This window comes from Coffea arabica, chromosome 8c (assembly GCF_036785885.1).
Source record: "Coffea arabica cultivar ET-39 chromosome 8c, Coffea Arabica ET-39 HiFi, whole genome shotgun sequence".
Taxonomy (NCBI): domain Eukaryota; kingdom Viridiplantae; phylum Streptophyta; class Magnoliopsida; order Gentianales; family Rubiaceae; genus Coffea; species Coffea arabica.
In genome coordinates, this window is record NC_092325.1 from 35176780 (window position 1) to 35203936 (window position 27157).

A 27157-nucleotide genomic window follows, 5' to 3' on the forward strand; every position below is an offset into this window, starting at 1 on the left:
ACTTAAGTCCCTAAACTTATAAAATGGAACACTTAAATCCCTAAACCCTTATAAAATGGGATACTTCGACCACCAACGGCATTCAGGATTTGTTAACAATTTTCCTTCAATGGGAGGTATTTATAAGTTTAGGGACTTAAGTGTCCCATTTTGAAGTTTAGGGACTGAAGTGGGTAATCGTCCAAAATTTGAGGGGACAAAGTGGTATTAACCCTTTATTGGGCAGTCTAGACAACAGAGCAAGTTTAAGTCCCTTATAATTGCATCAAAGTGCTCCCTATGGGTTTGACTCTTTATGCCACTATAATTGTTTATGACCTATATACTTTCGGATATGTTATGTGGCATATATAGGAATTTATAAATATAAAATTTGACTGTGAAATTGAGTTGAAATTGAGTTTAATTTTATATGCATACCTGTGCATGTTAGGTTTGAATTTGGTAATGGGGGGCTTTTCTTCTTTTTGCTTGAATAGAATCATATCCTTCATTTTCCTCATAATACTTTCACTTTGAATATTCAGTATATGGATGTACCAAACTCAAGAAAATAGTTGTCAAGTCTGTTAAAATTTCATTAAATTTTTGGAGGAGTTTTTTTGAGAGTTTGATGTGAGTAGTTTATCTTCTTAATTTTAATTTAGTTTGATATTAATATTCAATGATTTCCAATAAGATTGAAAATCAATTAAAGTATGTAAAAAAGTTTTTTATATGCTTCGTTGAAGACAAAATTAGTCTTAGTAAAACACTTTACATACTTAATATCTCTTTTTTTTTTCCTAGTATTCATGATAAGAAGTAGTACGTACAATGTGCAACACACATTATCTAGGTTTTTTTTTTAAGTAAGGACATTTTTGGAATTAATTTAGGAAGAACTTATGCATGAATTCGTCACATTGAATAACGCTAAGTTTCTTCCTCATATTCTTCTAATGTTAATTCAGAGTCAAAATCAAGTAAATCTTCCGAAGAGCTGAAAATGTTTTTTGATTTTTGATTTTTAAAAAATATCCAGTATAAAAGGATACTTCTTTTTTGTCTCGGAGAATTGGTCAAATTGGTAAGGAGGAAGTGAGAAAATGTGATTTGCATCCGTTGGGGTTGATTTTGATTTTGATTTTTGAGTAATTGGTGCCCAGGTCAAGAGATTAGAATGCTGATCTATACTGGATATATTGTAAGAATTACATTAATTGGACAAAATTCAATAGGAGAAGCTGTAGACTCTTTCTCTCTCCCTCATATATATATATATATATATATATATATATATATATATATATATATATATTTGGGAGAATTACGTACAACTTTTTGAGATGTAATTAATCATTCCAGATGATGTATCATGAATTTAATTATGTATAGCACGTCGTCGCTTCTTATAAGAAAAGTACTCATTCATATACTTCCATTTTATTGAACATCATGATTCACTCTATCTCATGAATCACTGATATAGTACTTGGCATACTTATATGATCCCACCCTCGCGGAAACCGAAAAACACACTAGAAAGGGCATATATTATACCCATTATTTAGTACTCGTTTAGAGTACTATATGTTGTAAATCCCTTTACCAAACCCCAATTTTTGCACAGGCGGCCAAGTACAAATCTCTTCCTTTCCACTAGTATAGCGAACAAGACAGCCGTTGGAGAAGCAGCAATTGGTGCAGTTTATCTCCAGCTTCACTCCATCACATATCACGGACTCGACAAATATGCAATGGAGTGGGCAAGGCGTCTCAGGCCCAGGCCCAGGCCTGACGGCCGCGACCTCCACATTTGCTTCCAGAAGGATCATCCCTGTTTTCAGTACCAAAATCATTTTAAACCAATTGAGAGATTGGATGAATCAATTGAGAGATTGGATGAATAGTTTTCATTGTTTGATAATATATATATATATAGATAGGATGAATAGTTGTCTTTTTATATTTTGAAACTGCCCCAACGGGTTTAACTCGTATACATACCACAAAAAAGAATAGCCATTGCACCAATCTTGTTGACTGCCATGATTCCTTCTCTTTGTCTTCCAAAAGTTTGCCTTTGATTTGAAATGGCTTGGACTAATACCCAGTAGGTTCTTATATAGACGGTGAGAAGCGTAAAGAGTGAGAGTCTATCATGCTACTAGGTGTAAGTATTCTGCTTATTGTGCTTCCACAGAGTCGTAGGATCAGTCCATTCAAAGTTATTGTGCCTCGGGGTCCATCAAAAATTAACCCTCCTTAGAATCCTGGGACCATTTTTTACAAATGAAATGACATCCAAACAAACCTAACCTTCCTTAGAATTTTGGGACCAGTCCATGGTATTCAGACGAATTTTTGGACCACTCCTTTGTAAATTATTGGAAGGCAGCCGGCCCAGCGTACGTTTCATTTACGATACCCAGCCATAATTTGGCCCATTGGATTTGATGTTGTTAGCCATCCAACATTGTCCTTCAGCACGTTGGCGTCTTCCAAGGAGAGAATCTTGAGAATCTTTTTTAAGGCTTGGCGTTCATGAGATTAATTTTTGAATTGGGAAATAAAATTTTTGCCGCCGATTTTTATTCCATCCACCAAAATGATCCCAAATGTTTCACCAAAACACATATCTGGTGCCTCCCATTTATTCTAATATCCACCACTAGAGTTATTTCAATTTCTAAATGAGCAAAACACTTGCAACTCAATGAGCAAAACACTTGCAAGAAGGACAATTAAGATATCAAATTCAGAAAACCCTCAAATTTTCAGGAGTAAATGAAGAAGAAGTAGTAGCTGCCTTCCTGGCAGCTGGTAGCTACAAGCATTGCTGAAGCATTTATGCGTTCATCTTAAATATCCCATCTCTCAATTCTGATCAAAGCTTCACTGCCAATCACCCAATTAATTTCACAGAGAAAAAGATGGTGTGGATCGGGTACGTAGGCTGTGTTAGAGAGGAAGCCAAAGAAAGAGAGATGGGCAGACGTTCCTCTCAAAGAATATATGTAGTCTTTGCGCATGATATGTAGTCTTTTTTTTCTCATTGTATTTGGTTTGCGTGGACGACAAATAAATAGAGGTTAGTGATTGTCGACCCTCTCCAACCCTATACTTCTATCTTTATACTCCTTTTACTATTTAAGATTTGTTACCTTACTTTTACCCTTCCCAATGCTAAACGTCTATCTTTCTATTCCTTTTTATTATTTAGAATTTGTTATCTCACTTTTCAAGTTTTTTTTTTTCAAATAAAAAGTTAGAATTATAGTCGTCGAGAAAAGTAATTGGGTATAAATTTGGTGAAATACAACTATTTTTGTAGCGACCACCCAAGATAATTGTTCAAACAATATTTTTTAAAATTTTTTAATAAAAACTCCAAAAAAACCATCTAAATGCCCTTTTATTAATTCAAAATTCATATAAAAATTTTGTTTTATGTGCAATTTTTGATATATGTGTTATATGAAAAATTATCCTGACAGAATTTGCGCACGTGAAAAATTATCTAGGTGACTTGTGTGTCAGAATATTTATTTCATTGGTTGGAATAATTGTTTAATATGATAAGTTTACGGCTAAAAAAATTGATGTTGTTGCTATAGGTTAAATGGTTAAGGAGTGTTTATAATTGAATATGTCATTTGAATATTTGACAAATCTATGTATATACCAGGAAGGAAAGTGCTACAAATATTACTATGTAAATGATTAAAAAATAGGACTAATCATATTATTCCTCAGATTCTATTTTTGGCAAAGGCATATTTAATGTTGTTTTTCCTATTCTTTAATTTTCATTTTTTAAAATTTTTGTTAAATTTCATCCTTCTATGTTATGACAATAAGATATGTTGAATTGTGGAAATTGTTATTTAAACCGGCTCCTAAATTTTGGATATGTGAATTGTCATAAGTTGAGTTTTATCCAATTTTTGCTTGCTTGATATAATATTAATTGTGAATTTATTTTAATTTATTTGTACCAGTTGACAAATTACAATTATCATGACATCCAAACAAACCTAACCTTCCTTAGAATTTTGGGTACAGTCCATGGAATTCAGAAGAACTTTAGGACCACTCCTTTGTAAATTATTGGAAGGCAGCCGGCCCAGCGTACGTTTCATTTACGATACCCAGCCAAAATTTGGCCCAGTGGATTTGAGGTTGTTAGCCATCCAACATTGTCCTTCAGCACGTTGGCGTCTTCCAAGGAGAGAATCTTGAGAATCTTTTTTAAGGCTTGGACAAAATTCAATTGGAGAAGTTGTAGACTCTTTCTCTCTCCCCCGTATATTTGGGAGTATTACATATAATTTTTTGAAATGTAATTAATCATTTCGCCCCGCGTGAATGGTCCAGCGGTAACGCCTCTCACCGGTGACCCTTAAGGTCCCAAGTTCGAGTCTCCGCTCCGCTGGGTTCCTCCGCGCACTTATCGCGTTCGGATTGGGTTGGGACGTCGGGCCCGGGTCGCAGGGAATTAGTCGGGTCTCGTAAGAATTGATTCGGACACCCCTGTGTCGACAAAAAAAAAAATTAATATATATATATATATATATATATATATATATATTCATTTCAGATGATGTATCACGAATTTCATTATGCATGACAGGTTGTTGTTTGTAAGAAAAGTACTCATTATCTATATCTATATGTATTCAGGAAGGGGTTTTTAGCAAAAACCCTCTCAATGACTTCTAAACTTCTCATTCTTTTTTCTAGATTTTTGTATTTATTTTAATACATAAAATGTAGTGGGTTATAACCCACCTTATCACCCATCAATATTCCCACTATCCCACTATCTTTTTTTTTTCAACAAACGACTATCCCACTATCTTAACCCATCCTACAATCACTCCTACAAATTCTCTATTCCCACTATCCCACTATCTCACTCCCACTCTCTCTCAGTTTCTTATTTGTTTTTTGTTCTCTATTTATTTTGTAAATGTATTGATTTTGTTTCTTTTATGAGCAGTAGTGGAAGATATTATGTGCAGAGACTTCAGCAGAATTCAACCTTCTTGAGGAGAATTGGAAGTATATTCTTGCCAGCTTAATTTTCCAGGTCGGTCCCCTCTGCCTTTCAAGTATGTTTTGCTTTTGCTTTGCTTTTTGTCATGAATGATATTGCATTGATTTTCTGATCATCCATTATTTCTGAAAAATTTTTACAAAATCCTATAAAACGGTTATTTGTTTATTGTTACACTGTAAAGCAAAGATAGTCAATAGTGGGATAAAGTATAAACACAAAATCACAATCACATTTCTAACATAAGGTATTGCTTGCTTATATAATTGCGGATGGTATAGGTTCATGATTGAGGGTTTTACTATTTCTAACATAAATTGTATATTATAAAAATTTATTTGTTTGTATTACTGAAATTTTTTTAATTATTTTTTATTGCACATTTATCACATAAAAAAGGTGTTACGATAGTTATTTTCATAATTTTATTCCAAAAATGATCGTGCATGAAATAAAAAAATATTTTTTGATAATAAAAAATAATTAAAAATGGTTTATAATTAGAGAAAAATAATTCAGATGCTACTAATAACTAAGGCACTATACGCCCATTATTAAAATTGGATTAATTTTTAATTTCGTCAGAAACCCTTTTGGCAAAATTGCATTCTAGCCTTTCTTTTCTTTATCATTTTCTCTTTGCATTGACTGCAATAATTTTCATTTCACTTTTAATGGGTGGGCTTTCAAAATTGGTAGAAAGAGAGTTTATTAGCATTCAAATAACTGTTCTGTGTTGCATCTTTTTGAGATGCTAAAGAAGGCATGAAACTTCTTGAAGGATGGTATTTTACTTTTTAGAGTTTGAATCACAATATTACCTTCATTTTTTGTATTTTTGTATTTTTGCATCCACTGGATTAGAAAAAACGTGTCCTTCTAAGCTTGAATTATGTTCAGCAGTAATGCCAAAGACTTAATGATATCTATATGAAAAAAAAAAACCAAGGGACATAATTATATATCATACCAGATATCAGAAAACTAACTGCATAAAGGAAATAATCCTGACTCATATTTCGGCGCTCTACCTGACTCAAGACGGTGATTTTAAAAAAAAATCTGGTTTCTCTTGGTATTTGAAAAATTCTGAATTCTAACTGAACTTAAACCAAAAGAATAAATTAAAAATTATAGAGGCTGCCAAATTAAAAGACAATATTGAATTGGATATTAAAAGATGGTTTAAACATAGTAGGGACTACGAACCAAAATCTTTGAAAAACAATTCTGTATCCAAAAAAATAAAAAAAAACCTACAAGAACAAACTCATTTTCCCAAAAAAAAAAAAAAGAAAGAAAAGAAGCTTATAAGAACATACGCACTTTTTCAAATTTAATAATTTATCTACATTATGAACATATTATAAACTAATACATTCCTTTTTATTTAATATTAAAAATTGATTTTAAATATACAAGTGATAGCAGAGGGAATGAAGCAGTTAGCGACATGTGAAAAAATCGAAAAGGACAAAAGCAATTAGAGGGATAATTTCGCACAAAATTCGTGGGTTAAAGTGCAATTTGAGGTATAGATGGGAGGCATTTTAGTGCATTTATTGGTTTGTTTTCAATAAGTGGTGGTTGATTTTGCGGGGTTTGGAGGGTCTACATGTACCAAAATATATTTATATAGGGATTACTTCATTAACTATGGGTGCTAATAACAATTCTATTGGTGCGTAATTTTCATTTGATTACAACATAATTGTATTAAATTCTATTGATGCTACTTCTATATTAACTATTGTATTTTTTTGTTAACAATTCTCATACAATGTATCACTTACTACACATAAAATAAATACAAAAACTATTTATTTTTTATTTCATATATATATTTTTTTCTAGATCAAAGAAATGAAAAATATTGCCTCTCTTCAAGTTCGACAGCCATCCGCATCACCAATACTTTTGCGTGATCATGGTAAATATGCAGTTTTTTATATCGTCAAAGATCGTGCATTTTCATTTGTAGTACACACTCCACAAAATTCAACATAGTTAATTAAATCATCAATTTTGGCTTTCGTACTAAAAGTGGATTGGTGTGAAGAGTGTTCGCACCTTCAAGAAAGATTATCAAATCGAATGCTTAATATTTATAAGTATTTCATTTTAACAACATTCAATTACATTCATTTGTAGAAATATATCATTCCCTTTTTTAATATAAATTTTAATTTTTTTTCAGGATCCATCTTTCGAAAAAAGACAGTTCTTGAATGATATACACATTCTATTATATTTCAAATTATTGTTAAACAGATATTACATTTAAATTTTGTTGGTTCAACTTTTTCACCTTTATTTGTTCACCATTTTAATTTTTTTAATAATGTCAGCACCGTGCGTAGCACAAGTATTCACACTAGTATAATTCAATTTTATTGAACATGATTCACTATCTCATGAATCACTGTATATTACATTGTCATATTCCACCCCCGCGGAAACCGAAATACATACTAAAAAGGGCATATATTATACCCATTATTTGGTGCTCGTATAGAGTACTATATCTTGTAAACTCCTTTACCAACTGGTTCACAATACTCTTCAGTTCCATCAGTAAAGTGAAGAGTGCAGCCTTCCGACAAGCAGCAATTGGTGCAGTCTGTGTAGATCTTCTCTCCATCACAGTCCACGTACTCGATCCCCAATATGCAATAGGCTGGGCAAATCTGGTCAGGCCCAGGCCTGACGGCCGTGACCTCCACATTTGCTCCCAGAAGGATCATCCCCGTTTTCAGTACCAAAATCATTTTAAATCATGTGCAAATCAATTGAGAGATGGGATGAATAGTTTCATTTTTGGATATATATATATATATATATTGAAACTGCCCCAGCAGGTTTAACTCGTATACCAAAGAATAAATTGTACATACCACAAAAAAGAATAGCCATTGCACCAATCTTGCTGATTGCCATGATTCCTTGTCTTCCAAAAGTTTGCCTTTGGTTTGAAATCGCTTGGGCTTATACAGAAGTTCTTATATAGACCGAGAAGAGTAGAGAGTGAGAGTTGATCGTTCTATTAGGTGCAATTATTGTGCTCATTGTGCTTCCGTAGAGTTGTCCATCCTCAATTATTGTGCTTCAGGGTCCATAAAAAATTATTGAATGTGTTCGTATTTTGGAATAAAATTATTGATTATTTGGAATAAATATTTTGAAAAAAAAAACTTGTAACACTTTTTATGAATATGATGTATATGAAATAAAAAATAATTAAAAAGATAAAAGTACTTGAGAAATATGTTTACAATGCAATTATATAATTTTTTTACAAATAAAATGATACCCAAACAAACACAATCTTCCTCAGAATTTTGGGACCAATCCATCCTAAATTATTGTGCATCCAGATCCATCCGAAATTTTTATGCTTCAGCAGAAATTTGGGACCAGTCGTTCCTATACTTTCCGTGCTTTATCAGAAATCCCATGCAAAATTAGTCACGTTTTATTTTCCTCAATTTGTTCTCCACTTGCATGCTTGTTATTTATGATACTTCCTCAAACTTTGTGGCTAAGTATCACAAAAGTTAATAGACGAACTGCTCTAAGTATCACAAAACTGATACTTTTTGTCTCTTTATATATGTAGATTGGCTTTTAGTTGAACTGTGTATAGGGAGAATAACACTGAAATTCTGTCAAAATAGATATGTGCGGCTTGGCATGTTACAAGTAGGGATGGCAATGGGGGCGGGTACCCGCGTGGGGGGTCATTGGGGCGGGGGCGGGGGCGGGGGAGGGGGAAATTTTTTCCTCCCGTTTATATATATAATGATATTATTAATTATACTACTAAATATAATTATACATGTCTATTAATAAAAATTATTAATTATTTATATTAAATTTATTAATACATTTATGTTAAATTCCTAACTACACTTAATACAATAACACTTTTTTTTCTAAAAAAAATACAATAATAATTTAGTGATTGTATTTGTATCAAAAGTGAAACTTGATTATTTTAGTTATATTTGTTCTATCATATTAGATTGTATTCAAATAACCTTTGTTTAATTATTTTTATGAGTTTCAATTATGAAGTTACAATGAATAATAATTTGGTGATGTGTTGATATTTTTGTACTTGATTATTTGCTCAAATTTAATTATAATAAAATTATATAATAAAATTTTTTTAGCCTTACGGATGCCCCCGCCGGAAAAGCGGAGCGGGGGACAGAACGGTTGGGGGGGGGGAGGGAATTAAAATGCAACGGAGAGAGGGTTGGGGAGGTGTCCTCCGTCCCACCCTGCCCCATTGCCACGCCTAGTTACAAGATAAATACATATGCATCACCATTTGGTGGCCACACACAGCCAGTCCCTGCAACTAGTGATTCAAATTGGGACGCGGGTCACGCGCTGAATGACTGTCCAGTCGGGAGTTTGGATTCTTTTAATGGGAATTAAGCTCAAATGATAGATTTGCCCGTAGATATTTTTGCATGAATTTAGGACTTCAATTGGCCACGTTATGTCCGTAGACAGTTTTGTAAAGTTTTACATGAATTTAGGACCTCTATCTTTTGCGCATAAAGGTGTTCACCAGCGGAACTGGCCTCTCATCCAACGAAAATAGACTCCATTTTTTGACCAATGTAACTGTGTTAGGATAAGAGATTATTTGGAATAATTTTTTTTAAAAAATAATACAATATTTTTTTGATGTGATGCCTGTGACATAAAAATGTAATTAAAAATATATTTATGATGTAAACAGATAAATTTGCGTAAATAATTTGCTATCCAAACTAATTCGTTGTGAGGGCCCAAGTTATATATGTATCGATATCAACATTAATCAAGCAATCAATACATAAAAACTTAACCATCATGTTGTACTACATTAAACACGTACGAAGACAACATTAATTTCTTTTTTTTTTTTTGAGGGTAGGTGACAACATTAATTTCTTGCTTGCATGTTTTGCTAGATTTTAAATGATTCTTTCGTATTGTTGATTATATAACACATATGTAGTATCGATAAAGGTACCTCCAGAGAGGACGACAATGAAAGAACCTTTTTCTTTGTTAAATATATCAACTTCTGGCAATTTCCGTTGATGGTTTTAATCTTTCATGTAAATTTCTTTACAAAAAAGTAGTATACGTCGCTCGTGAAGTAGCATTTTCAGTTTGAGTATTCAGCACATGGGTGCACCAAACTCAATAAAATAGTTGTCAAGTTATGTTAAAATTCCGTTAAATTTTTGGAGGAATTTGATATTTTATATTTTGGAGGAGTTTGACAATTAAATATTTGTCAAGCTTTCAATATGAGTGTGATATTTTATTATTATTCATATACGTTCCATGTATAATAATTGTGTGTCTTGGTTTAAAATTTTACAAAAAATTAAAATATATTTAAAAAGTGTTACATCATTCGGGCTCCAAGTCCTCAAATTGATGCTAACACCACCGTACCCCACGAATGTGACTATTCTTACCTTATTTCACTGAATTTTGGGACCAGTCCATCCTACATATTGTACTTCCAAATAATTTTGGGACCAATCCATCTTAATTAAATTATTGCCCTTCGTGGTCCATCCTAGTGTTTTAAGAATCGGATCAGATTGACCGGTTGGACCGATGTGAGGAAAATAAAAAGTATAAAAAAAAAAAGTCAAAGTTAGTTAAAACTAGAATCGGAATAAACCGATTAAACTAGTCAAGTCCAATTTTTGGATTTTGACTTGGAACTTGGATTTTTTTTCTATAAGCTGCTCACTTTTTTGAGCTTTTAAATTCTATCAAAGACCGACAACTACAACTAATTATCTGCTACTACAATTAAGTTGGTTGATGGCTATTTTTCCTCAATTTAAAAAAAAAAGCTTAGTTTTTCCAATTTAAAAATAAAATGACTAATCCAACAAAAAACAAAGGAAACTCTCAATCCTCTTCCTCCTTTAAGAATCTTCACCTCCCGGAGCCACTCTACAAGTTCTGCTCATCTCTTCATTTTTTATTTATTTTTTTCCCTCTTCTCTTATATCTTTTCTTTTACATTATTGATGGTGAAGACAATAATGAATTTGAACTCGGCAGGCAAAGAAGCATACTTGTTTACCCTTTCCTCTTATATTTTTTGTTTTGATATTAATGATTTTATCTACTTTTTTGGTAATTTTACAAATCCTATTAGATTTTCTTTTGAGTTGGGAATTGAACTCTTCTTTGTTTAATTTAAGATATAGGATAGATTTGCTTATATTTTTGTTGATTCTTTATTTCTTATGAAATATATTTTCTTTTATTTGGTAGATGAATTAGAAAGTACTAGATCAATAAATCTACTCCCGAAGATATTACAAAATTTAGGATTTTTATGTTGATTTTACATATAAATAAAAAATAAATAAATAAAATCAATGAACCAGGGATGAATTAGTTAAGTCGATTGAACCTTGATCTGACCACTTTACTAGTTCAATCACCGATTTGAGTTTCAAAACAATGGTTTTGTACGAGTCCAGGTTGCAACATTTTGCGCGTCCCATTGCCATATCACATTATCATTTGGCTCCCACTATCACATCAGTATTTCGGTTCATCACCATATCACATCAATGTTGTTTGGATTCCTCAATTTTTTAAAAACAAGTTTTTCATATTCAATGTTACTATAATACACAAATAAATATAACTCCAAAACATCGTATCCAAATAATATATAAAAAATAACTCCAAATATACAAAAAAAAAAAATACACCACCACCAACCACCAAAAACACACTACCATTCGCTACGTCTGCCCCCTCTCTCCTCCCTCCTTCTTCTTCCTCCTCCTTCTTCCCCTCCCCTTTCTCCTCTTTTTCTTTCTCCCCTTCTTCCTCCTCATTTCTCCTCACTCTTCCTCCCTCTTCCTCTCTTCCCCTTTCTTCCTCATGTCTCTCCTAATGTCCCTCCCCCTCCCTAGTCGCCAATCACAGTGACCAAGTTTGATCTAGTTGCCATGTCCAGCGACCAGTTTCTAGTTGCGACTTGTGACCATATTTGGTTGTGGGCGGCGACCAAAAATGGGAGAGGGAGAGGGAAGAGGGATGGTGGGAGACGGTAGAGAGGAAGGAGGAGGGGAGGGGACAAGTAGGATAGGAGGAGAGGTAGATAGTGGTGGGTGGTTGTAAAATTTTATAAAATTTTAAAATTATCTCATTAAAATTTTATAATTTTAAAATATCCCAAAATATATTTTCAAAGATACCTTTAAAAACATCTACAACAAAAGTTTTTTACCTACATTGTTACGATAAAATATTTTAAGAATACTTCCAAAAATAGCTAATCCAAACGGAACCATCATTATTTAGGGATCCCACTCCTATCATGGAAAGGAAAATTAAATTCCTTGATGCTTTAGAAACCAAACCGCAGTGCCCAGATTTTCTCAATGCTCCATTAAAGTTAAGGCTCAATCATCGATGAATGTAAGATGAATTTACACTTCCAGAACCAACATATTTATTTCATAAATTTAGGTGGGGGTATCAACGGGTTTTGACCTTCGAGTCCTGCAATCGACGTCCGATGGGTTCCGAGTCGAGTCCAAGTCCAGGTCTATCCGGAAAGAAAAGGTTCAAATTTAAATATGATAGATTGCAATTTTATCATTTATTTCATAATTAATTTCCCTGATTACCTTATCAAATGTGGATTAATTGCAGATTTTACTCATCTTTGGAAATTTGTATTTATTATAGGGAGTAGAACAAAAATACCATAACAAGTGCCAATTTGATGGTTACCAGGAAAGGAGTTCACGTAGCAGTCAACACAGCGGAAAACAATTAAAATCTACTTCCTTAATTCAAGGGCATTTTTGGAAAATGGGAACTTTTCCCTCTTTTGGTAATTGCCGAAGAGAGAGGAGATGGAACAAGACCGGGAGTCTTCCTTTTCTCCAGGGGAGCGCCACATAGTAGCAAGGGGAATTAGATAGGAAAGAGAGGAAAAAAGACAAATTGCCTCAGGGTTGAAAGGGTATTGGGTGGTAGTATCCCACTTAGCAGCAGGTCCCCCCTATAGGTACATTTGTCCCACATCGGGGTTGGGGTTGGGTTTGGGTTGGGATATAAGTCCCTGGGATTGCCTCAAGAGTTGCCGGCTTTTGAGGTTAATTCTGGGATTAGGTTTATAAAACAACAAAAGTCTGATTCAGGCTGTTGAAAAAATTGTGACTACTTTTAGATTAACTTTTTGACTTTTCCTTTTCGTCCTCTAATGGTTCTTTCCCTGCGTATGTCAGGGGCAACAGGAAGACTAATCATTCTCTGTAGCTTTGCTATTCCTTCGTTATCCGAACGAATTGAGCTTCCTCAATCGAAGACAATGGCCATGTTAGTTTCTTCAGCTCTGTATGGATTTTTCTTATCCACGATGAAATAAACCCCTTTTTCTAGTCAAGGAACAACAGAGGCTTTAGTTCGTCTAAAAATTGTGAGATCGGATTAATTTTATCTTTTTTTCTTATTTATTGGTATTTGCATATTCTTCACTTGCAATGCTTATGGTTGTTTAATTAATTGATTATCTAGGATCTGGATAGTGAATTGATTTAGTAACCTATTGTCAATTGGGGCATTAAATCCGTAATTGTTTAATTGTTTTGAAATAGTGACAACTGGTATGATTGGATTTATGTCAGGGGAATACGCAACCTAACCTAAAATAACCCTGATAGTGCGTTATTTGGTTAGAATAGAGCTCCTCTAATACGTAAGGCAATTGGAAAATTAAATCTTACGGGCGTACCTAGGATTATTTCTCAATTAGAGTAGTGATTAACTGATGTACCTTAATCACCGATACAGTAAGGAGCGGTTGACTGTCATCGCTTGTTTAGCAGTTATAATCTATTTATTAGTAAATAATTGGAATTGCCTTTGCATCGATGATCAATTAGGTGAACCATTGCTGAAATTATTTCTTGGCTAGACCTTTAGTTATCATTAATCTGATTTTAGCAAATTGTCATTTAATTTTTAGTTAGTTATTTGATTTTAGTGAACTGCTTTAATTGTAATCTTTTATACAAAACACCTCCCTTGTTACTATAAATTTCAAAAGAGACAAATATCCCTAATCCCTGTGAATTCGACTCTACTTATCACTATCTACAAAAATTATATTTCAGTTGAGCAGGTATTTATTATTGCGGAGGTATCGACAACCTGTCAATTTTTTGCGCCGTTACCTGGGACTGGCGTTCGTTATTTGTTTTTTTTTAAAGTTCATTCTTGTTTTGATTTTCTGATATTTTTTTAGTATATGCCTCGTTCTTCTCGTACAGGCGAACTAATTTTTGATCCCAAAGTAGAGAAGACTGCGCGGAGGACACGAAAAGAGACCAGACAGCTCAGAGAGGAGCAATCTAGTGCCTCATCTCAGAGACTTGAGCCATAAATTGAACCAACAGATTCGCTTGGTGATACTTCGAGTGGCTCAGATCGTGTAGAAGTTACTATGGCTAATGCACGAACACTAAGGAAGTTGGCTACACCAGATTTAAATTAGCAGCCATTATGCATTACTTTTTCAAATTTGAATGATAATACCCTATTTGAGTTAAAATCTGGTCTAATTCATCTCTTGCAATCTTTTCATGGTTTATCAGGTGAGGAGCCTTATAAGTACTTGCAAGAGTTCGATGTCGTTTGCAACAGTATGAAGCCCCGGAGAATTACAAAAAAACAGATAAAAATGAGGGCATTCTCCTTCTTTTTGAAGGACTCCGCAAAAGACTAGTTGTACTACCTAGCACCAGGTAGCATCACCACTTGGGACCAGCTAAAGAAAAAATTCTTAGATAAATATTTTCCTGTGTCTGGAGGTGCAAGTCTAAGGAAGGAGATATGTAGTATCAAAGAGCATCCAGGAGAGTCGCTCTATGATTACTGGGAGCGATTCAAGAAATTATGCATCAAGTGCCCTCAACACAAAATAAGTGAGCTTTTGCTCATCCAACATTTTTACGAGGGACTACTTTTCAGAGACAGGAGTATAATTGACACTGCAAGTGAAGGGACGTTGGTGAACAAGACTCCTCGAGAAGCGTGGGAGTTAATTGAAGGAATGACCGAGAATTCGCAGCAGTTTGGTACGAGGGAGGATGCCCCGACATGCAAAGTGAATGAAGTAGAAACCTCCTCTATCCAATAGCAATTGACAGAGTTAACATCTTTTGTTAGACAATTGGCTGTAAGGAATGCACCACAAGGCAAGGTGTGTGGGATTTGTACTGCCATGAGCCATTCTACAGAGATATGCCCAATGATTCAAGAAGAGAGTGCGGAGCAAATAAACATGGCTGGTCACGCGCCCGCGCCAAGGCAGCCATACGACCCGTAGTTGAACACGTACAATCCGGGTTGGAAAGATCACCTTAACCTTAGCTATGGAGGAAATAGGCAATCAAATTTTGTGCTGAATAGACTACAAAGGTACCAACAGCAATATCAATCTCGCCCACCACCACCTCTTCCAAGCTCAAGCCCATCTTTGGAAGAGATGATGAAACAATTGATGGCTAGTACTGCGCAACATCAACGAAAGACAGACTCCGAATTGCAGAACATAAGGAATCAAATGAACCAGATGCAAGCAATGCAAAATCAGATGAATCCGATAGTCATAACGATCAACCGATTGGAGTCCAAAATTCAAGGGAAGCTATCATCTCAATCCGAATTGAATCCGAAGAAAGTGAGCGCAATGACCTTGAGGAGTGAAAAGGAAATCCAAGGACCAAAACTTGTGATTCCGAAGGATATAAATAAAAATCGAATTGAAAAAGAGGTTAGAGTAAACAAGTTCGGGTTCGGGTATCGGAATTATTTTTTAACCCAAACCTCAAAATTTTATCGGATCCGGGTTCAAATCTGACTGTTGACACCTCTAAATCTAGGGATTGCATGTGTTTTTGGTGGCTCCAATCTTCTAATTGCTCTCAGTCGTCATGCATAGATTGCTCAGAATTAAAATAATTTTCCCTTTTGTCACTAAAAAGTAGTTTATCTCCCCCCTCCCCCCCACAAGTTCGTAATTTTTTAATTTTATTTTTAAGGAAAACTCCAAAACTTATAGGGAAAAAGGAAACTAAAAAGCTTAATACGCTTGTTTGTTAATATCATGATTCACCTAACTACTATCCCTATCAATTAATCTTAAAAGTTCTAGATTGTTGAAAGTTCTTAGGCTCCGTTTGGATTAGCTATTTTTGGGGTTATTTTTCAAAAACAGCACTGTAGCATTTCGTTTTTGAAATATAAGTTCGTTTGGATTAGTTGTTTTTGGGGTTGTTTTTCAAAAACTATATGAAAAACTTTTACGGTAGATGTTTTTTGGATTATTTTTAAAGGTATTTTTAAAACATATTTTTGGGTATTTTTATAATTTATAGTTTTTATATACATTTATGCATTTATAATACATTTATAAATATTTATAAATAAATATATTTATATATTCGCTAAAAAATATATAAATGTATTATATTATATATAATACATAATATAAATATATTTATAAATGTATAAGTGTATATTATTATAAATGTATAAATTATAAATGAATATTATATAAATGTATAAATTATAAATTATAATTTATCATTTTTATATAAATATACATTTATGCATCTATAATACATTTATAAATATTTATAAATAAATATATTGATATAAAAATATATAAATGTATTATAAATTTATTATATTATACATAATACATAATATAAATATATTTATAAATGTATAAGTGTATATTATTGTAAATGTATAAATTATAAATGAATATTATATAAATGTATAAATTATAAATTAAAATTTATAATTTTTATATTTTTATATAAATATACATTTATGCATTTATAACATATTTATAAATATTTATGAATAAATATATTTATGTATTTATATAAAAATATATAAATGTATTATAAATGTATTATATTATATATAATACATAATATAAATATATTTATAAATGTATAAGTGTATATTATTATAAATGTATAAATTACAAATGAATATTATATAAATGTATAAATTATAATTTTATTAATATATATTAATATTATGTATAAATGTATTAATATAATTAATATAAATGTACAAATGTATTAATATTATGTATAAATGTAAAATTAATATTATGTATATTAATATAAATGTATAAATGTATTATACATGTATTATATTATATATAATACATAATATAAATGTATATTATAAATATGCATTAATATATATTATGTATAAATGTACATTCATATAAATATATAATATAATATTATATATATAATTTATATATATAATATTATATTATATATAATATATATAATATATAATAATCATATAAATATATTATAAATATATAAAAATATTTTTTAAATAAAATAAAATATTTATAAAATGTATAAATAAATATATAAATATTTAATATATATAATATGCATTAATATTAATTACAAATATTATAATAATATAAATATTTTGTTTATATAATATTTCAATTTGTAATATTTATTGTATATTTCATTATATAAATATTTATATAATATATAATATATAATTTTCAATTTATATAATATACATAATATTGTATATATAATATAATATACATAATATAATATATTGTACATAATATACATTATTACATTGTTACATATTAAGTATATTATATATTATACATAAAATTATTATGCATTATTATGCACAATAATGTACATAATAATATTATACATTAATAATGTATATATTATAATAAAATGTACATAATATATTATGTATAAATATTTACACATTTATGTTTACAATATTACATATTATGTATATTATATTATGTACAATATACCATATTATGTATAATATTAATGTATATAAATATTTATATAATATATAAAATTTTTAATTTGTATATTTCAATTTATATTAATAAAAAAAATATATAATATACATAATTGAAATATACATATGTAGTTGTTTTTGATATAATGTTTGGATATGGTGTTTTTGGAGTTGTTTTGGAAATACACATTTACTGTAGCATTTTGAATGTGAAAAACAGTTTTTCAAAAATTGCCCCAAAAACAAGGGATCCAAACGGACCCTTAATTTTAGGGAGGGAGGAATAGGCTAGGTGATATGATGGGAATGAGTGTAAGTGGAAGGTTTTACATTCGAGATCTCTTACTTATACTTAGAAAAAGAAAACTCCATTTCAATAGACTTTGCCCCTTCTAAGATTCCAAAAATCCTTTTATATCCCACCATAATGTTATTAGTTCTCGATTATATACTCATGAATATTAGACTTCCTCAACCCGAATTTTTAACAAAAATAAACAAATGCCGCTTAATTTTGCAGTTGTTACTTGTCTTGCCCAACAAATCTCCACTTCTCATTTTACCACAGCCCACAAATACACTAAACATGCCCGGACACATTGACTTCAGAGTTCAAGAACTATTGAGACCTAATCACCACTATGAAGCTTAATTTTATTTAATCGTCAATTGCTAAATCTCATCAAATTTTGCTCGTAACAACTCTTTACTTTTGAAAATTTTTGTGTGAAGACATAGAAACTCTCATGCACTACAGGGACATTAGAAATGTCAAATGATCGAAACCTCAACCATTAACATACAGATCTCTTTTGGATGCACCAAATAATACATGAGCGAAAAATGAAATCACGTACACGTTTATCAATACAATTGCTGTAGAGAAGCAATAGCAAAGGCGGAAGCCTCAAGGTCCTACCAGCTGAAGCCGAAGGTGACGGTTTGATGACAACTGTGAGTCAACTTTAACTTATACTGGCGGAAGTTGCGCTTTATGCGCTAGATGCGAATATATCAACTTCAGTCTGATCAAACACTGTGTCTAGTTTCTCCATAATTATCACCAAATTTCATTTCGTGTAGGACGAAGGAATTTGTAGGGTGCTTTCAATAACAAAGCTTGTGAGAAATTATAGGAAGTAATGTCGTGTATTAAGCGGATATGTATTTTTCTTGATATTCATTTTACTTTTTTGCTTGTATTTGTCGTTCACCATATAATGTATGTTTGATTTTTGATGTCGTCTAGTCAAATGTACTGCTATTTACATGGGAAGTTAAATTGAAATACATATAAGGGATCCTTAATGTTCATTTGATCAATTCATTTGGTTTCTAAAATTAAGTTTAGATTAAACTTTTTGTTTTTAAAGTTTACACCATGTGAATGAATAAACCACTTCATCTTAGTAATGCAACGGAGCACTTGCAATTCATTGGGATTTTTTAGACATGCTTAATAATCACTATTGCATCGAACACAATATTTAGATGGTTCTCTTAGTAACTGAATTGTGTGATCAAGTACTACTTAACTTTCTTGATGTCTACTAGATTCTTTAACTAAACAGTGAGAGACTCCACAAATATATTAATGGGTTTGAATTTGGTAACGGGAGCTTCTCTTCTTTTTGCTTGAATACAATCTTATCCTTCATGTTCCTCTATATAATTTTAGTTTGAGTATTCAATATAAGCATGTACCAAACTCAATAAAATAGCTGTGAAGTCTGTTGAATTTCATTAAATTTTTGGACTGCCATGACTAGCATGACTAGATAATTGAGCTCTAAAGCTGAATTCTTGAGCTTGAGATATATAGTAAGTACTCTATTAGTAGGAGTGCTAATATACTGGAGCTGCAGAATTTCATTTTTGGGCTGCCAATTTTGTCTTCATTTTTCTCTTACACTAATTTGTCCCTTTGCATGACTAATGACATATTCTGTTTTTCTGGGGCTACCCCATTTATATATATGATGGCAGGGTGGTTCTGGCGCCGATGACAAGATGCAGGGCCATAAATAGCATTCCTCAGCCTGCCATGGCGGAGTACTACGCCCAAAGAGCAACCAATGGTGGCTTTCTCATCACGGAGGGCACCATGATCTCCCCAAGTGCTGCCGGGTAATTCTGTACTTTATGCTTTCTGGATGTTTATTAGGAAAAGTATATTACTGCTACTTGGTCAATTATTTGAAACCGTAGGGCCTCTCTGATAAAACAACGTTGTCTACAAGTATTACTGTAGTTGAGTGGGATCCATATGTTTAATGTTCGCACAATTGGAGCCATTAGAGCTAGATATTTTTTCTTCATAAAGTTGGAACATCATTTTTACACTAACCAATCGATCCTTACACTGCAGTTTGGTATATAACGCAGTAGATTTGGAAGCTTAGTATAGCCGAAAGGAAGGAAAACATAAATGAGTTGTGTAATTAAGGGCATGTATTATACCCATTATTTAGTACTCGTTTAGAGTACTATATCTTGTAAACTCCTTTACCAAACCCCAATTTTTGCATAGGCGGCCAAGTACAATACTCTTTAGTTCCATCAGTATAGTGAAAAGTGCAGCCTGGTAGAAGCAGCAATTGGTGCAGTCGTCGTAGGTCTTCTCTCCATCACAGTCCACGTACTCGATCCCCAATATGCATAAGGTTGGGCAAATCTGCTGCTCCGGCCCAGGCCTGACGGCCGTGACCTCCACATTTGCTCCCAGAAGGATCATCCCTGTTTTCAGTACCAAAATCATCATTTTAAATCATGTGAAAATCAATTGAGAGATGGGATGAATAGGTTTCGATATATATATATATAGATGGGATGAATAGTTCTCTTTTTATTTTTTGAAACTGCCCCAACAGGTTTAACCATTGCAACAGGTATACCAAAGAATAAAATTGTACATACCACAAAAAAGAATAGCCATTGCACCAATCTTGTTGACTGCCATGATTCCTTCTCTGTCTTCCAAAAGTTTGCCTTTGATTTGAAATGGCTTGGACTAATACCCAGTAGGTTCTTATATAGACGGTGAGAAGCGTAAAGAGTGAGAGTCTATCATGCTACTAGGTGCAAGTATTCTGCTTATTGTGCTTCCACAGAGTCGTAGGATCAGTCCATTCAAAGTTATTGTGCCTCGGGGTCCATCAAAAATTAATCCTCCTTAGAATCCTGGGACCATTTTTTTACAAACTAGGAGGGGATCACCGCGCGAATGCGCGGTGTGAAATTAATAGGTAGTATGCCCAGTGTAAAGCCCATTATAATAGTTTTTTTTAAAACAAAATAGATAATCCATAATTAGGAGTAATGACTAAAATAAGTTATAAAACTATATTGGCCAAATATGTTGAATCAAGGCCAACTATATTAATCAAGAATACAGTTAAAAAAAAACTTCTATAAATTATTACAAGTTGTATGCATGATTGGATACTAAGTATTTACTAAATATGGCTCAAGCTTGCATTTCTCAATCTCTTTACAATGCCGAATATCGTTCAAGAGTTTATTTGTCTTCCTCTTCCCAGAGCTTATTCGAATAATCTCCTACTGCCATGTTTTTATCCTGCACAAGAGGTAATGCAATTTTATGTTTAAGCCATATGAATTTTATGTATCATTAAAGATATAATCTAGATAGAGTCATAAATGAACTACTCTGATGGAACTAAAAGGAATATAATATTACAGTATAAATTGAGTTAGAATTGGCCCAGCAAGAAGCAAATAAAAACTACTTTCTCCGCTATAAAATATGCAATTTGCTGGTAGCTATGCTTGATATGCACATGCAATGGTGATGACGTTCTTTATTGCCATGGCCTTGTATGTGTCAAAATCAACTGTAAATTAAGCTCTTGTATGCTGAAACCAAAACTTTACACATTAGACAAAATTAAGAATGACACCATGTAAAAATAGGAACGAAATATGTGATAAGTTTTGAAGCCAAAAATATTGAAATTTGAGAAATAAAAATGAAAGAACTAACATTTCCATGGGAAACAAATATGAAAAAGAAATTATTGATTAAGTAAAGAGGCCAATCGATCTCACAATTATTGATCACTATACCAGGGAAAGATAAATGATAGCAAATAGTAAAATAGTTCATATCCACACTGTTTGTGGTTGCAAAACCATACCTTGCTTCTTGATAAGAATTCATGAGAAAAGTCTTGTAGTAGCCAGCCAACTCAAGCAGTTCATCAACTTTCTCACTTTTCTTCCCAAAATTTCAAAAGCAAATTCAGTAAGCACTATATGATTGATAGCAACAAGTGATTATTCAAAAAACAACGAGCGAAGGAAATGCAAAGGGATTTAGAAATTTGAGGGATGAAAGCAAATGATCCTAAGAGGGTTCAACACATGCAGTCCTCAACCAAGAGACGTTGAATTTAGGCGAAAACTTGCTATTCATCAAGAATGACAGTAATACCTATACATTATTTGGAAACAAGCGCAATCAAGTCATCCATGTGGTTTCCATCATTTGATAGAAAGGCAATGAGCGGACAAAATGACTTGGAATTCAAGAAAAAATCAAGCTAACAGGAATACTTAAAACCAAGAAAAAATGTAAGCCACCGACCAACTTGATATGAACTATTTAAACTATCAATGAAATAGCAAGTTGAAGTTCCCATGGATTACGTCATCTTCATTAAGAAAAGGCATAAGATCATTACATGCAATCTTGGACCAATCAGTAAAGTCAAGATCAACTGAAAGCTTTTAATGCAGAAATTATTAATACAATTCCATAAGGCTTCCACAAATATGCCTTTTTGAAATAGAAACAGGGTTGCAATGTAACAATTCTTAGATCTCGATTAAATTCGGAAATTTGTATTATAGGTCCAATTAAAAACAAAAGCAAAAATTTTTTTGGTCGAATAAATTGAGGAATTTGTATCAGTTAAGTTTCTTTAGAAAAAGTAACAAGTAACCGAGAATAGCATAAGGTAAATAAGTACCTATTTAACTCAAATTCTGAACTACATCAATTCAAAAGAAAACCATGACTTGCGTTCCGAATCCAAAGCTAGTCCGAGGGTCTTGTAAAGGGTTTGACTTGGCATCTGGACTGTTATATCCTTCAATTTTAGTTTGTAAAGAACCACATTGATCATCTTCCAGTAGCTCAAAGACAATAGTGCCAGGCTAATTGTGATATTTCCATCACCACATACCTCGACTAATTTTTTCACCATAAGGTGTCAGTTTAGATTCTTTATCCACTTCTTCACCTTGAAATCCATAAACAGCCTCCAATGACTTACCCAAAATCCATCAATAGTTGTGCAAAGAATAAACTGCTAAATAAATTTGAAAAAAAAAAAGAAAGCAAAGAGAGAACAAAAACACTGAAACAATAACTCTTGCACATACCTTGAAGGCTGAAATAAGAAAAGTAGCCTCCTTATTTCGTTCTTCCTTCATCTAACAAAAATTTAGTGAAAACAAGCGTCCGCCAAATGAAGAATATAATTAAAACAACCTCATGGTAATAACATGAGAATGATTCAGAGAAAATTATTGAACTTATTCTCCATATTTTTCAACATTATTAACAGTTGTAAATGAAATATACAACCCACCATTTTTTCCTTGCTTTTTTTTACATTAAAATAAAAGTCTATAGTTACATGAAGCAAGATGATATGTAGATTAATATCACAAGTTTTCCTCTCCTTTCTGAGTAAGACCCTTTTGATTTCACAGCCCTTTCAAGAATTCAATATTTTCATTTAATGGTTCACAAACCTTACATGGTTTGAAATTTAACTACTTCAACCATTAACAGCCTAGAATTTAACCCTAAGCATTGAATAAATTATGTAGATAGCATGCTTAGCAAAGCAAACATGACATTCTAGTCGTTAATCAAACAATTTTGATCTAAATCCAAGGAAAAAAGGCCCCAAGATCGAATTCCACTCACCTGAGCTATAAAAAGTTGTCCAAAAAGCGCATTAGCTGGCTGCAAAAAGAAAAAAAATGACAAAATCATTACCAACTAACTAAGAGAGTTTAACAGAAACAGTCAATCCACACCCTCTTACTTTGAATTTTTTACTTATAAAGAGTTATTGGCAATATCAACTGGAAAACAAAAATTTCTATGAACATGAAAAAAAAGAAAGAAATTAAACCATTTCATCTAAGGAAATAATCACAAGTTTCAATGCAAAAAAGCGAAAGCATAAAATATTGGATCTTAAGTAAGGATAATTACTGAATGTAGTTGCTTAAAAAGACTTGACAACCTCTTAATCATGACTTACACTGGAAGTTTAGGAAATACTTCAATAAGAGGTAGAGTGTCCTCTCCATAGTCCATTTCTTGAACATCTATCAAAGAGGAGTAAAGATAGGAGAAGATTACAATTGACTTCGGGTAAAACGAAAGAAAAAAAAAAAGAAAAACAGAGATCCTAAAAGTATTTACTTGAGCAAAGAAATTCCAATCATTCATACTTGGTATCAAATCCCTATTCCTCAACCCGTAGCAAACATATAAAACTTATTAGAGAATAAAATAAAATTTAATCAAGAGAAAAAAGTATACATAGAACAAGAGTGGAGAAGCCAGCAGTTTTCAGAGAGAAAGAAAGGAAGATAAGAACAGAATGGACTTTTCAAATAGAAACTTTGAGTTGGAGAGGATTGAGATATGGAAAATTATTTGATGGGAATTGATTAGTCTTGCTAGCATTGAGCCAAACTCCTCTATTGCAGATACAGGAATTTGAGGGAAGGCCTCTGGTTTTGTAACTCCCAGTACTTTAACTCGCCAGCAAAGAGGAAAACAATAACTTTTTGCACAGAAAGGAGATGGGAGAAATTTTTTTTTTACACAAAAGATAGGAGAGAGATGGCTCTGAGGTCTTTCTGTCAATTTTTCTCATAAAAAATCTGAGGTAAGATGACTCCAAAACACCTCTCCAAAAATAGTTGGATGTGTCAAAGAAGTGATTGTATTCTCAAATTCTAGGAAGAATTGCATGCCATTTATCTCAAAGTAGAGGCATCTTGTCCTCATATTTGAACATCTAAATGTGTTATATTTAGTACAAATTATCCATCCAGTTAAAACAAATTAGGAGTTCTACCAAATTTTCTTCAAAAGTAACATGCCCTTCCTTTAAGTTCTTTCCTGCATAAAAAACTTCAACATAAATTGAAGGTCTGCATCACATTCACCTTTTTTAACCTATCAATTGGAATACCGTCTTCATGTTTGTCACAAAATTTTCTGTTTAGGCTTATCTCAATTAAGTTCATTTTTACAAGTAAAAAAACTATCATAAGGTTCAGTTTTCCAGACTTAATCTTACTGAAATGTTACAAATCTAAGAGAAAATAATGTTTTGTAAATATAGACTTAAGTCAACCAAAACTGATTTTCCTAATAAGAATTTCCAAGCTATTAAACATCGTAGTCCATGATTCAAGAGGCAAAACTACAATTATGTAGCAATTTAATTCTTTTTTTGATCAAGGAATAGAAAATTTAAGGTGTTTTATTAAAACCGTAACTTATTATTTCAAGCAGGTGCTTAGAATATAATATTTGAGAATCCTCGTCTTGGACAAACCTTTAACCACCTACAAATAGGAAAACCATTTAGATTGCCATTGTAACAAAAAAATATATTGCTCAAGATACTCAGTTTAATATCCACTTAAGGTTCATAAAACGAATATTCAAGAGGTTTTACCAAGAGACAATTTATGTACTAAAACAAAAAATTTCAACACAAAGCAATCAAAAGAATAGCATCACACGATCTTTTGTAACTCAAAGTTTTGGCCAATGACCAATGTGACCTGGAAGTTCCTGATTCTCAGAGACGAAATTTATTCATTCTTCAAATGTTGAAAACCCAATGAAGAAAAAGGAATCGGAAGAACTGGAGCAAATAGAAAGACATTTTGAAGATGAAGAAATCTATTTTAAACAAGTGAATCTTTTTTGTTACCATATGGATTTCTTTTCTGAGCAAGAGATCAACAAAACACTTGCACGAAAGACACCAAAAAAATGACTAAAAAGAAAACTCAAACAAGGTTTGAAAAGACCAAAGGCCAAAGAAAAGTATACCATCATTTGAGCTCTGAAAAAAGCAATTTAAAGTAAAAATTAAATTAGAATGATAGGACAAAGCTTACGTTTTTCCCCTCAGCAGTTGTCTTTCACGGGTGGCCAATTTTCCTCCCTGTTACAGAAGAAATCCAAGAAAGGCAAAAACGGAAAGAAAAATGGAACAATAAAACACCAAGTAGGTACAAAAAATAAAGTAAATAAATATCTACAAGCCAGCTAATCATCAATTATTCACCATCTCCGACCATATTAAAAGGTTTTTGTTGAAACTAAAAATAAAAATTTAATGATAAAACTGAAACGAAACAAAGACGTTAATCATGGAAAGAAAGGTGAAGAAAAATACCATATCTGTATTCTACAAATTCATATAGACAGTGGAGATGAAATATTAACCTTTCACTTCCTCGTTGTTTCAGAAAAGGATAAAAAAAAAAAGAAGGGGGAAGAATTGATTGTTTTTAGCCAAGGAAATATCAGGCAAAATGGCAGAGAAATAGAAAAAATCAGCTATAATTACTTGAGGTATGGAGAGAGGGAGATGAAGGAGAACAGGAGGGAGAAATCGACAAAGGGAGGAGAGGAAGATTACCAGTCGCTTTGCATTCTTGAGCCCATCGTCCATCAACTCTGTCAGAAGAAAAAAAATTTGGACCCCAATTGAGATTACAACCTGTTTCAAGTACAATCAAATGCCAGAAATTCAGGGGAGAACTATGGGTCTCACGAAGATGGAATTTTGTCTGGAGGATAACAGCAATACGGATCGGTCTTCAAGAGTTCTTGACCCTGACTGATAGTTGTGCGTTTGACTGAGAGAGAGAGAAAAGCGGAAGAAAAAGGATTGAAGATCCATCAGCATACGATGCCGTTTGATTGATCAAAAGTAAAAAGGGCAAAAAACCCATAAATCCTCAAACCATATGCAAAAAAAAGTTCCAAAGGTAAAAAGTTCTTCAATATAAAAGACTTCCAAAGGTAATAAGTAGATCAACAATTAATTGCAAAAAAGTTGACAAATAATTGGGATTTATTTGGCAACCAAAAAAAGTGGTAATAATTGCAAAAAGCTAGTAATTAAATGTTATTTGCTAGGCAATAAA

General features: G+C 32.4%; 3 long non-coding RNA genes and 1 other non-coding gene across 8 annotated transcripts; all 4 read right to left on the bottom strand.

The window, feature by feature from the left end:
• Window positions 1–1388: 1388 nt before the first annotated feature.
• On the bottom strand, window positions 1389–2129 carry LOC140013244 (uncharacterized). Its single transcript, XR_011820316.1, has 2 exons — window positions 1990–2129; window positions 1389–1819 (listed from the first exon to the last, which is right to left on the bottom strand). It is a non-coding gene; the product is annotated as an uncharacterized lncRNA (long non-coding RNA).
• A 12789-nt stretch (window positions 2130–14918) lies between these two features.
• On the bottom strand, window positions 14919–15025 carry LOC113707572 (small nucleolar RNA R71). Its single transcript, XR_003452295.1, has one exon. It is a non-coding gene; the product is annotated as a small nucleolar RNA R71 (small nucleolar RNA).
• Window positions 15026–20223: 5198 nt separating this feature from the next.
• LOC140013735 (uncharacterized) lies at window positions 20224–21096 on the bottom strand. The gene is made up of 2 exons (XR_011820584.1): window positions 20846–21096; window positions 20224–20665 (listed from the first exon to the last, which is right to left on the bottom strand). It is a non-coding gene; the product is annotated as an uncharacterized lncRNA (long non-coding RNA).
• Window positions 21097–21257: 161 nt separating this feature from the next.
• On the bottom strand, window positions 21258–26911 carry LOC113706755 (uncharacterized). 5 transcript variants are annotated; one of them, XR_011820304.1, is made up of 9 exons: window positions 26647–26911; window positions 26120–26166; window positions 24232–24298; window positions 23889–23927; window positions 23336–23386; window positions 23137–23193; window positions 22921–23030; window positions 22087–22161; window positions 21258–21506 (listed from the first exon to the last, which is right to left on the bottom strand). It is a non-coding gene; the product is annotated as an uncharacterized lncRNA (long non-coding RNA). The 5 variants fall into 5 exon arrangements; XR_011820305.1 differs by having other exon boundaries at window positions 22087–22166; XR_011820306.1 differs by having other exon boundaries at window positions 23137–23221.
• Between the last annotated feature and the right edge of the window lie 246 nt (window positions 26912–27157).